We start from the raw sequence: 13,850 nt of genomic DNA on the forward strand, positions 1-13,850 counted from the left end.
TAACTGGTCTCATTATTTTGCATAAACTTTTTTTTTTCTTAGCACTCCATACAGAAAAACTGATACATATCTGGAGGTGTTTTTTTATTATTATTATTATTCTTATTATTATTATTATTATTATTATTATTATTATGAAACCCACAAATGCAAAGGGCATTAGAAATTATAGTACCTTAGTATCAGGGATGGATTGAAGGTTGAGAATGCAAAGATGCTTGCTCACATTAGACTTGAATTTCTGTATATTGTAATTCAGGGGAAATACATGTGAAGGAAGGTTGTTCCAAAGAACATAGGCAGAAGGGATAAACAAGGAGAAAAGATAGTTGTGGTTGTTGTTGTGGGTTTTTTGGCACAAGGGCCTCCTAGGTCATATTCTACCATTTCATTATTAACTTATGACTGAGTCTTTAATATCATGATTATCAGAAGCAATTATATATATTTATGCTTTTGAAGTATTTAAATAGTGGTTCAAAATTTGCATTATTGCCAAGTATGTTAGTAAAGTTAAAGGTTCCTGCAAATTGGATAGAGAAAAAAAATGGATTTCCGGTTACTTGAGTATTTAGGGCATTCTGTTAGGATATATTTGATTGTTAGCTGGGTCTGACAGAAAAAACATTGAGGTGAGTTTTCTCTCATAAGCAAGAATAGATGAGTTGTATAAGAGTAACCAATAGGGAGTCTGGCCAAAATTACTCCTTGCCTGTTTTTCCTGAAACTAGAAGTATACAGCTGAGGTTCTTTTTTAAGCTGAAATAGTTCATTACTCACCTGTGTATGCCACAGTTCAGACCACTGAAACCTACATGTTGTTTTAACAGTGGATTTATAATCAGTGTATGGAACTTTCAGATGGTAGAATGATCCACTGTTAGAATGTTTAGCAGCACAATCTGCACTTTCATTACCTGGGATGCCGACATGCCCAGCGATTCAGCAGAAGGTGACCTGGTTGGATGTTTGATATTAGCATTAGTAGAGGCATCGATACAAGGAAGCAAGCTTATGCAGCATCAGCCAAAAAAAAAAAAAAAAAAATCCTCCCATTTCACCCCTCCATTCGTTCCAAATGCCCGTCCAGCTCAGCCTTAAATTTATTTAGGCTATCAGCTTCCACAACAAAAGATGGAAGTCTGTTCCACCAATCAACTACCCACTGGCTAAAGGCAAATTTCTGCACATCTATTCTATAACTGTCTTTCCTCAATTTGAATCTATGCCCCCTTAGGTTCTTAATCTGAGCAAAAGGAAGAATCCCATCAGAATTCAGCTTGCTCATCCCATTCAAGGCCTTATACATATCAACAAGTGCCTGCTCTCCAGGCACTGCAACTTGCATAACTTAAGCCATTCTTGTTAAGAGCATCCCTTTGTTCTCCTCACCAATCTTGTTGTCCTTCTTTACTAGCAACTCTACATCCTTCCTAAAATGAGGCCTCCAAACCTGTATGCAGTACTCTAGGTGTGGCATGACCATTGCCTTGTATAACGGGATAATGACTTCCCTGTCCCTGCTAGCAAAATTCTTATATATCATTGAGAAGACTCCATGACCTGCCCTGGCATCCCATCTGCACTGCTCAGGGAACTTCATATTTGACTGCACAATTACCTCCAGGTCTTTTTCACTTTCAACTTCCCTGAGTGTAGTACCACACAGTTGGTACGTTTCTCTTGGGTTATTGCTACCCATATGCAGTACTTTGCATTTGTCAATGTTAAACTTCAGTTGCCACTTTTCAGCCCGTTTGCCCAACATATCTAGATACAGATAGAGTAGCATACTGACTTTACTGTCACTAATAACCCTGCTAACCTTTGTATCTTATGCAAACTTGGACATTAATACTGATATACCGTCATCAATATCATTGATGAATACACAAAACAACAATAGGCCCATCACCAAACCATGGGGAACTACACTAATAACATATGTTCATGAAGAGCACTGTCCATTGATTATCACTCTCTGTTGTCTCCCACTCAACCATCCCTTTATCCATTGTAGCAATTTACCCTTAATACCATACTTCTCCAATTTGTACAGCAGGCTTCCATGTGCAACAGTATCAAAAGCTTTCCTGAAATCCAAGTATATGATATCAAAATTATTTTTGGCATTCAGTTCCTTTGTGACCACATCATAGTATCCAATCAAATTGGTCAGACAAGACCTCCCTTTAACAAACCCATGCTGTGTCTTAACTACTTGTCTTGACATTACATACTGAGGGTCAAACAGGTATTCCCAGCTAGGATGAGATGGAATACTTTTAATTTTTGCAGCATAACTACATAGTAAGGATTTTCATCTGAGGTTCAATGGGAATCCATTTGTCTCAATATACAGGCTGTGGACTGGAGACATTCTGAAGGCTCCAGTGGCTATCCTTAGGGCACTATGTTGAATAGTATTCAGATGTAACAAGGAACTGTTTCTAGCAGAGTCATAGACAGGTGATCCATAATCTAAGCGAGACTGGATTAAAGTTTTATAAAGATGTGAGAGGGAGTGTCTATCAGCACCTAAGGAGTTAGAGGAGACAGCTCTTAAGATGTTTATTTTCTTTAGACAGGCGTTCTAAGGTAGGCTATGTGATTGGAAAAATTAAGTTTACTGTCTAGATATAAACTCAATAAACAAAAATTATTGGTAAGAGGAATCAGGTTGTTTTTTAAATATATTTCAGGATCTGGATGTATTTTACAGAAACAAATTGCAGTTGATTCATTTTCTGCTAAGGAATAGCCATTCTGTTGCACCTGTGATTCTATTCTGACTATGGATAGTTAAAGTTGCCTTTCAATGGCATTCATGGTTTGTGACTGATAAGAGATAATGAGGTCATCAGCAAACATATATGATTCAACTGTTTTTGGTATGTCTCGTGTCACATTTGTAATTCTTATTGTGAATAGTGTTGCACTCAGGATGGAACCCTGTGGTTCCATCCTGAGTGCAACACTATTCCAAATCGTTTGAACAAGTCCTCTTGTTCAAATGATTTGGATACATTGCTCCTATATCTAACCTGAAACATTCTGTGGTGTAGGAAGTTTTGTATAAATTGGGGTAACTGTCCCCTCAGACCAAAAAAATGAAGGTCCTGGAGGATACCATATCACCAAGTGGTATTAAAGGCATTCTCAATATCAAGATTGACCATAACCATATGTTGTCTCCTTATGAAAACATTGCGGATGTTTGCTTCTGCTTTAATCATCACATCTAAAACATCCGAAATCCATATTGGTTTCAGTTTAGCAGATTGTTTGTTTTCAAAAACCACGTTAGCTGCCTATGGATTATTTTTTCTAAGACTTTGCCTAAACAGCTAGTCAGTGATATTGGCCTGTAATTATGCGGTATGGTATGATCCTTACCCGGCCTCAGAAAAGCCAGTACAATTGTCACGAATGCGGATAAGTATTTTCTAAATATATTCGGTGGTAGAATTTCAACGGGGAACTTATTGCGTTGTTATTTAACTTTTTTAACATTATATAGCATACTTCATCCGGACCTGCGGCAGTACTTAATGTTTTATTGAGAGACTCCAAAATTTCCTTTAGAGTGAATGGCTGATTGTATGGGTGAGATAGCTTAGTATAAAAGTTTACTTTAAGTTGTTCTGCAGATGCCTTAATTTTTTGTAAGGTTTGGCTGTATATGGACACTGCTGATATACTGGCGAATGACTCAGCTAATGACTTTGCTATTTCTGTTGGAGCAGACAATTCCTGCCTTTTCCAGTTTAGGATTGAGGCTGGAGACTGCATGTATTTACTGTTAAGTGCTTGGATTTTCTTTGAGATGAGTCTGTTGTCCATGTCCTTGTTTATGGTGGAAGCAAAACTTATCCAGGCATCTTTCTTTGCTTTTCTTCTTATTTGGCAGAATTTGGCCTTGAATCTTTTAAAGTTAATAAGATTAGAAGTTGTAGGGATTTTGCGAAACAAATTCCAAGCTCGATTTTTTTGTCTGTTTAGCATGCATGCATTCCTTATTCCACCAGTAACTGCTGTGTTTGCATTTTCCAGGTAGAGATTTAGGTATTGCAGAATTTGCAGCTTGTAATATCTGATTCGTTATATGATCAGTGACATCATCTATGGGCCGGGACCAGACTATCACATCATCAAACTGGATTAGGGAGGCATATTCATGCCAGTTTGCCTTACGGAATTTCCAAGTAGATCACTGCAATGGAGACAAGTTTACTTGTATTTGAATATTACAAAGAATCAGTAGATGATCACTGTTTAGTGGGTTATCAAGAACTGACTACTCTGTATTGGCATATATGGAGTGATGTTGTTATTTGGTTTTTAGGAGCATTAGCAACTAAGGCCATATTGCTCCGGGGATATTCGGTGGTCATTCCCTGACCTTCCTGCATCCTCCGTATTTGGTGGTCACGGACTTGAACCCCGGTCTAATCAAGAAGCATGTGCTATGCACTGCTGCTCCTGCCCACCTGGCTACAGAGGCGCCATATGGAGTGAGAACAGATTGAAAGGTCTATTGCAGTCATGGATCCTGTAGAAAAATGGACATAGGTGGGTTCACCAATGTTTAACAGAGTAAGGTTATGAGCATCAAGCAGTGATTCTATTATTTTACCACTTTTGTCAATTTTTGGAGATCCCCATAGCGGATTATGAGCATTGGAGTCACCCAGTAAGCAGAACGGAGATGGCAACTGATCTACTAGGTTTTCTGAGTCATCTGAGGAGAAAGCGAAATTAGGAGGGAGATATATAGAAGCTATTGTAATGGTGATACCAATTACAATGTGCACTGGAATGTTATTTCTGACAATAATAGCCACCCCTCCATGAGCTGGCATGTCAATAATCCTATCTCATCTAAAGATGGTATAATTTTTGACGGAAGGACACGCTTATGAATTTAAAAGAGTTTCCTGTAAGGCTATGTCAGCTGGTTCATACAGATCGATTAGATCCTGCAAATCATCTTTTGTGTTCCGAAAGCCTCTGCAATTCCATTGAAGGATTTTTTCCATTATGTGGTTTTACGTGTTGTTTTTGGTTTTGACAGTTTTTAGTTGTAGCTTGCTTGTATTGATCTATTTTTGCTTCTATCTTTCTTAGGAAAGACAGGGAGAGTCACATCCATCTCATCAGTTGCATGTAGTTCTAAAATGCCATCTTCTGAATCATGATGTTCGTCGATGTCCATTCTGGTGGTGGGTGATGATTGCGGTTTCATAGTTTCTGTTCACTTTCGGTTTTATTGTTGGGGAAACATCTGTTGGTATGGCAATTGGAGTATTACTGGACTGTTCACTTGTTTTTTGTGTAGGACACTGTTTTGAAATAGAGAGCAATGAACATGCACAGTTCACAATTGATATATTTGGAGGAACTGATACTTCAGTATCAGTTCCAACAGACTGTAAAGGTTGAGCTGCTGTAGCATATGTTTGCTTTGTCTCTGTTTTGATTATCTGTCTTCTCGCCTCTGAATATGTTACTTTTTTCTCTATTTTATATTTCTGAATTTTTTTCCCTTGCTTCCATAATTCACATTTTTGAGAAAGCTGGGTGGTTACCCTTACAATTTGGGCACTGTGGAGTGGTAGTGGCGCAATCAGATTGGTTATGATCTTTTGTTTGTTTGTTTGTTATTTGGTTTTTAGGAGCATTAGCAACTAAGGCCATATTGCTCCGGGAATATGCGGTGGTCATTCCCTGACCTTTCCGCATCCTCCGTATTTGGTGGTGACGGGCTCGAACCCCGGTCTAATCACGAAGCGTGTGTTACGCACTGCTGCTCCTTCCCACCTGGCTACGGAGGCGCCTATGATCTTTTGGCCCACAGTTAGGACATATTGCCTGACCTCAACATGCAGTCTGGCAGTGTCTGTATTTTTGGCATTTGTAGCACCTGATGGGATTTGGAATGTATGGTTGGACACGGAAATGCAGGTAGCCTGCTTTCACAGATGTTGATAAGTCAGGAATGCTAAAAGTAAGAATAATGCTCCTTGATGGAAACAGAGTACCATCTTTTCAGGTCATGATTCTCCTTGCTTGGATGACTTTGGCAACCACTGGTTTAGAACAATCAGTTTAAAGGTGTAGTAAAGCCAGTTCAAAGGTTTAATCCAAGTAACAAATAGGTAGAGTTAAGCTAAAGATTCAGTGAGAGTGGGGGCTTCTGTTAAGAATAGCCAATGTGAAGACAAGGCCAAGTCACAGATTCAATACTATTTGAAGACTAACCCAATGGCATCATTCATCATAAACAAATTATAGGTGTGGTAATCAGGAACAAATTTCCTGATTACCACACCTTTAGTTTAAATTTCCCATGGGGTTTACCAAAGTTTGTGGAGTTTAAGATTCTGGCCTGTTTTGTTTTTTTTATGACGGAATGCACACAAGGCTGTGTTTATAGATATGGTAACAAAGGCTTGCATATATATATAGCTTGTAGATTGAGTCGTAATCAGCCACAAATGACTTGGTGGGCAACAGTGGAAAATGTTCTAGCAGCAAGTCTATCTAAATGGAAATACCAACTCCTACATTATAAATGGGGAGAAAAACAACCTTATATGAGGTACAGCTATAAGTTTCCCAAATAGTACTGTTGCAGTCATGTTCAATGTGTCTGAAAATAAACAGAAGTGGTCAGTTGTAGTCCAAACTTCATCCAACAGATGATGGTACAGATATTGTCCAGTGGGCTGACAGTTTGCAACTAACAACCATTAATGTTCCATGTCACAATTTGGCAATGGAACAATGAACAAATATTAAATTTTCTTTAAACTGGGAAAATCTGCAACAAAAACATATGAAATGCTAAAAAAACTGTTTATGATGAAATGTTAAGTTGCATGAGTGTGTTTGAATGGTAAAGTAATTCAAGGGTGGATGTGAGGATGTTTGTTTTGACCTAGGCATCCATTAACCTTTCAAAATGAGGTCAGAGTTGCAAAAGTTGGGAAAATTGTGACAAGAGATTTTCATTTGGCCCTCAGAATGATGATTAATGAGTTGGATATGAATAAGGAAACAATTTGTCAAATTTTGTATAAAGATTTAGGGAAAAGGAAGGCTACACAAAATTTGTGTGGCACAGCTTCATGGATGTGTCATCATGCGAAGGTTTCACCCAGAATTGTCAAGACAATCCTAATTTTCTTGACTATACTGTCACTGGAGATGAGCAGTAGGTGATTCAGTATGACTCAGAGGCATCACATCACAGCAGGAGGGAATTCAAAATCATCACCAAAGCCAAATAACTTTTGTTTACAGAAGTCTAGGATCCAGACAATGCTGATCATGTTTTTCACCACCAAATATGAAGGATGCGGAAAGGTCAGGGAATGACCACCGCATATCCCGGAGCAATATGGCCTTAGTTGCTAATGCTCCTAAAAACCAAATAACAAACAAGCAACAAACTAAACATCATATCTTTGGATGCCTTCACTGAGTCAGTGAAGGCATCCAAAGAGATGATGTTTAGTTTGATGATTATGTTTTTGAAACTTTTAGAATGGTGTAATAAGTGCATTCAATGAGGTGATGATTACTTCAAAAAAAAACTTTGTGTTCTTTTTGTTGTACCAGCTTGGAAACGTAATTGCCCCGCCCCGTATATTAAATTTAGTGTTCTACTGTTCAATCCTCAATCACAAAATAGTCAGCATAGCTCAAAATTTTTTACCTTTGTCTTTCACATAGTGCAGATGTTTCAAGAATAACAGCTGATCATCTGTGATGATGATGATGTCAAGAACTTGGCGTATATGACACACACACACACACACACACACACACACACACACACACACACACACACACACACACACACACACACACACACACACAGGAAATATAAGAGCCTTGAAAATACAGATGAATGCCTATGTGAACTAAATGATCCTTTTATAATTATGATTAAGCTTTTTGTTGTGAATGGAAGTAACTACAGGACAAGAAGGGCAGAATTAGCCATAGATTCAAATTGGGCTCTGGGATCTCCTTCAGCAAGGACGAGGTGGTCATCAGCATAGGCAAGCATTATAACATCCTAGTAGACACGAGACATCCAAGTCATCCAGTATCATGTTCCATGTTACTGGACTCAAGACTAACCCCTGGGGTAGGTCCTGCATAATGTCAGTACTAAGACTGATATTTAGTCTGGATTACTGCACACTTGCCCAAGTTTGTAGATGATACTAAGGTTGGCAGGGTGATTATAATGATGGTAATGATGATATGCTACTGCAGCTGGATCTAGAAAAGTTAGGCAGATGGGCTGAGAAATGGCAACTGATATTTAGTATTTACAAATACATATAGGCTTTGGTTTTTATGGTGCATGAGCAGCTTCCTCAACTTGAATTTATACCCTCTCATGAATGCAGTCTCAGCAAGCAGAAGAATACCAGTAACATTCAGCTTACTCAATCCATTCAAGGCTTTAAATGCCTCAATCAGGTCTCCCGAGGTGCCTGGTCTTGAGACGCTGCAATCTGCAGAACTGAAGCCTTTCTAGGTAAGAGCACCCTTAAAATATTTTGAACTATTAAGAAAAAAGCTCATGTAATGAAGATAAAACCTTAAAATTTATAAAATTATTTATACTCCCAACTAAGTATTGTATCATGGTTGTATTTATATAAACTTATACAGAGAAAAATTAAAAAAAAAAAAAAAAAATTGGTGTTACCCCAGTCAAAGTCCTTTTAAAACCATTGTCCACACATTACTACTTTTTTTGGCTTATATTTATCACAAAAGCCAATCAAACAAAGCATTGCACTTTTGCTGTTTCTTGGTTTATACTCTGAGACACTGTTTATTTCTCTTGTTAGCTACTGTATAATATGGATAGTTCAAGTAGGCAACCTAACAAGCTCAAATACCTCACATACTCAAATACATTACGTGTTTTTTTCTTTTTAATTTAATATTACTGTAAGTGGTGACCAAAGAAGTGTTTCTTATTTAGTATTGGGCAAATTAAATTTGCTACTTAGTACACTGATCTCCATAGCTGAATGGTCAGGAGTGCAGTAGCACACGCTCTTTGAGTAGACCGGGATTCAAGCCACTAACTGCTAAATACAGTCGATTTGCCAACCTGTACTGAATCAGCATGGCAGATTATGGTCTAATTCTCTCAAATGAATTGCCTAAAAACTTACAGAAAACTTACTCAGTGGCAAGAGGTATTCACAATATCAATGCGAGAGGGTACACATTAGCATTAGTAGAGGCATATTTGCAGATGATACAAAGGTTGGCAGGGTTGTTAATGACAGTAAAGACAGTATGCTACTGCAACTGTATCTAGATAAGTTGGGCAATTGGTCTGAGAAGTGGCAACTGAAGTTTAACATTGACAAATGCAAAATACTCAATATGGGTAGCAATAACTCAAGAGAAACGTACCAACTTTGTGGTACTACACTCAGGAAAGTGAAGAGTGAAAAAGACATGGGGATAATTTTGCAGTCAAATATGAGGTTTGCTGAGCAGTGAAGACAGGCTGCCAGGGCAAGTCATGGAGTCTTGTCAATGAGATATAGGAATTTTGCAAGGTGGTGATTATCCCATTGTACAAGGCAATGGTCAAGCCACTTCTTGAGTACTGTGTACAGGTTTGGAAAATAGTTTAACTAGAATAGCTTAAGCCTTTCTTACCAAGAAAGGCTTAAGTTCTGCAAATTGCAGCACCTGGAGACTTGGCACCTGTGAGGTGATCTGATTGAGGTGGATAAGGGTTGTTAATGACAGTAAAGACAGTATGCTACTGCAACTGGATCTAGATAAGTTAGGCAAATGGATGAATGGGATGAGCAAGGCCTTGAATGGGATGAGCAAGTGCAGTACTTTACATCCCATACACAGTACTTTGAGTGAGTCTTTTTCAATTTGATTCTGTGTACCCTCAGGTTCTTAATCTAAGCAAGAAGAAGAATCCCATCAGCATTGAACTTGCAGTACCCCAGAGCACTGTATAGGAAGCAGTAACCCCAGAGCACTGTATCAACTGTGTAGTACTATACTGACAGTGCTAGAGAAAGAAAAGTAACTGGGGGTAATTGTTCAGACAGTTATGAAGTTTTCTGTACAGTGGAGATGGTCTGCAAGAGTAGCTCATGGTGTCTTGTCAATGATATACAGGAATTTTTCTAGCAGGGATAAGGAGCTGATTATCCCCTTGTATAAGGCAATGGTCAGGACACACCTTGAGTACTGTATACAGGTCTGGAGGCCTCATTTTAAGGATATAGAGCTGCTGGAACAAGTACAGAGAAGAGCAACATTAGTGAATGGAACAAAGGGTTGCTCTTATGAAGAAATGCTTAAGTTTTGCAAATTACAGTGTCTGGAGACTAGGCACATGCGAGGTGATCTGATTGAGCTGTATAAAGCCTTGAATGGTTTGATCATGCTCAATACTGATGGGATTCTTCCTCTTGCTCAGAATAATTGCCTGAAAGGGCATGTCATGTGGAGAAGTTTGCCTTTGGTCAGCTGGTGGTTGATTGCAGGAACAAACTTCCATCTGTCGTTGTAGAAGTTGACAGCTTAAACAGATTCAAGACAAAACTAGACAAACATTTGGAGTGAGTGGATGGGTGAAATGAGAAGAGCTTTTTTTTTTTTTTTTTTTTTTTTTGAGTGATGTTATATAAGCTTGCTTTCTTGCATCATGTGTCTTTGCCAATGCTAATGCTAAAAGACAGTTGTAAAATAGATGTGCAGAAATTTGCCTATAGCCAGAGGGTAGTTGATTGCTGGAACAGATTTCCATCTCTTGTTGCGGAAGTTATTATTATTATTATTATTATTATTAGCCATACATATGTTGTAAGGAAACCTGAGGCTTATGATGCACCAGGGAAAAAAAAAAAAATTCGGAATTACCCAGAGCAAGAGAAAAGTAGAAGGGAATCACCAAGAATAGAAGAATGATGATATCCAGCTCACGACTCTGGGTGTGCCAAGCCTGGGGGTAGCTTACATAAATTTAAGGCTGAGCTGATCAGGCATTTGAAGTGAATGGATGGTGAAATGGGAGTTTTTTTTTTTTTTTGGCTGATTCTGCATAAGCTTGCTTTCTTGTACCAGTTGTCTCAACTAATGCTATATGATGCAAGAAAGAAAGTTTATGCAGCAAAAAAAAAAAACTTTTAACACAACCATTCCCTCTGAACGTTTGTTGAGCTCCTCCTTGAATTTATTAGCTATCAACTTCCACAACGACAGATGGAAGTGTTTTTCAGCAATAAACTACCTGCTGGCTAAAGACAAATTTCCGCACATCTATTCTACATCCATCCTTTCCTCAATTTAAATTTATGTTCTCTCAGATGCAGAATCTGAACAAGTGGAAGAATCCCATCAGAATTGAGTGTGCTTAACCCATTCAAAGCCTTATATACTTTAATCAGATCACCTTGTAGGGGCCTAGTCTCCAGACTGCAATTTACAGAACTTCACCGTTCTTGGTAAGGCCACCCCTTCGTTCCCCTCACCAATCTTGTTGCCCTTCTCCGTACTAGCTCAAGCAACTCTATATCCTTCCTAAAATGAGACCTCCAGACATGTATGCAGTACTCGAGGCATGGCCTGACTGTTGCCTTATACAAAAGGATAATCACTTTCTTTTCCCTACTAGAAAAATTCCTGTATATCATTGACAATACCCCATGACCTGCTCTAGCAGTCTGCTTGCACTGCTCAGAAAACTTCATATCTGACTGCACAATTACCCCCAAAGTCCTTTTCATTCTCTATCACCCTGAGTGTAGTACCACACAGTTGATACATTACTCTGAGGTTACTGCTACCCACATGCAGTACTTTACATTTGTTTAAGTTAAACTTCAGTTGCCAACTCTCTGCACATCTGCTCAACATTTCTAGATCCTGTTGCAGTAGCATAGTGCCATTAGTTTCATTAACAACCCTGCCAACCTTCATATCATCTGCAAACTTAAACATTAAGCCTGATATACCTTAATCAATATCATTGGAATTAATCGTGGAAGCTACTAGACTTTTCATACCGATGAAGAAATATTGTTCAAGGTTTAGGCCTAAATGGTTATCAAATGAACTAATGAGACTCGTGACAGAGAAGAAAAATGCATGGGATGCATATAAATTATCAGGCGACGCAGAAGCCTGTAGCAGATATAAGCTAGTCTGTAATCAGGTCACAAAGGAGGTTCGGCAGGCAAAGGCGGATTACGAGAAATCTTTGGCAAAAGATGCTAAGAAAAACAGCAAGGATTTCTTTACTTATATAAACTCTAAAAGGAAGGGGCTGAATATGATTGGTCCACTTGACATCGATGGTTCGACTGTTGATGATCCTGCTCAGATAGCAAACAAACGGAATGAGTATTTTGCATCTACATTCACACGTGAGGAATCATTACAGTTTGAAAATGGAAGAAGGTTATCAAATTGTAGCAGTGTGCTTAATGATTTTGTAATAACTGAGAGCAAAGTGGAGGAGAAATTGTTGAAGTTAAACATAAGAAAGGCACCTGGGGCGGATGGGATCTATCCAGTTATATTAAAGGAGGCGGCAAAGCAACTAAGCAAACCCTTAGCCATAATTATGAGAGCATCCTTGGATTCAGGGGAGGTTCCCACGGACTGGAGATGTGCAAATGTATCCCCAATTCACAAAGGAGGTTCGAAGGGTGACACGAATAATTACAGACCAGTTAGTTTAACTTCTGTTCCGGGTAAAATAATGGAGTCACTGGTTAAAGATGCATTGCAGGATCATCTAGACAAGACTGCAGCAATAATTCAGACACAGCATGGGTTTGTTAAGGGAAAGTCTTGTCTGACAAATTTGATTGGTTATTATGATGTGGTCACAAAGGAACTGGATGCGAAAAATAATTTTGATATCATATACTTGGATTTCAGGAAAGCTTTTGACACTGTTGTGCATGGAAGACTACCGTACAAATTGGAGCAGAATGGTATTAAGGGTAAGTTGCTACAATGGATAAAAGGATGGTTAAGTGGGAGAAGACAGAGGGTGGTAATCAATGGGTGCTGCTCTTCGTGGACTAATGTTATTAGTGGAGTCCCACAGGGTTCGGTGTTGGGTCCACTGTTGTTTTGTATATTTATCAATGATATTGATGAAGGTATATCAGGCTTAATGTCGAAGTTTGCAGATGACACGAAGGTTGGCAGGGTTGTTAATGACAGTAATGGCAGTGTGCTACTGCAACAGGATCTAGATAATTTGGGCAGATGGGCTAAGAAGTGGCAATTGAAGTTTAACCTTGACAAATGCAAAGTACTGCATAGGGGTAGAAGTAACCCCAGAGAAACGTACCAACTGTGTGGTACTACACTTAAGGTGGTAGAAAATGAAAAAGACCTGGGAGTAATTGTGCAGGCAGATATGAAGTTTTCTGAGCAATGTAGACAGGCTGCTAGGGCAGGTCATGGGGTTTTGTCAATGATATATAGGAATTTTGCTAGCAGGGAAAAGGAGGTGATTGTCCCTCTGTATAAGGCAATGGTCAGGCCACGCCTTGAGTACTGCGTACAGGTCTAGAGGCCTCATTTTAGGAAGGATGTAGATTTGCTTGAGCGTGTACAGAGAAGAGTAACACGATTGGTGAGGGGAATGAAGGGATCCTCTTACCAAGAGAGGCTTAAGTTCTGCAAATTGCAGTGGCTGGAGACTAGGCACCTGCGCGGTGATCTGATTGAGGTCTATAAGGCCTTGAATGGGTTGAGCACGCTGAATTCTGATGGGATCCTCCCACTTGTTCAGAATACGAACCTACGGGGAC

The 13,850-nt window shown here is 39.0% G+C and overlaps 1 protein-coding gene across 2 annotated transcripts in view; it reads right to left on the minus strand.

Annotated features, from left to right (window-relative positions):
- Nucleotides 1-13,850, minus strand: part of LOC150086817 (reelin-like) — a 1,004,591-nt gene that overhangs the window by 293,146 nt on the left and 697,595 nt on the right. The window lies entirely within an intron of this gene.

This window comes from Mastigoproctus giganteus, chromosome 4 (assembly GCF_048544385.1).
Source record: "Mastigoproctus giganteus isolate SK-2022 chromosome 4, ASM4854438v1, whole genome shotgun sequence".
Classification (NCBI taxonomy): domain Eukaryota; kingdom Metazoa; phylum Arthropoda; class Arachnida; order Uropygi; family Thelyphonidae; genus Mastigoproctus; species Mastigoproctus giganteus.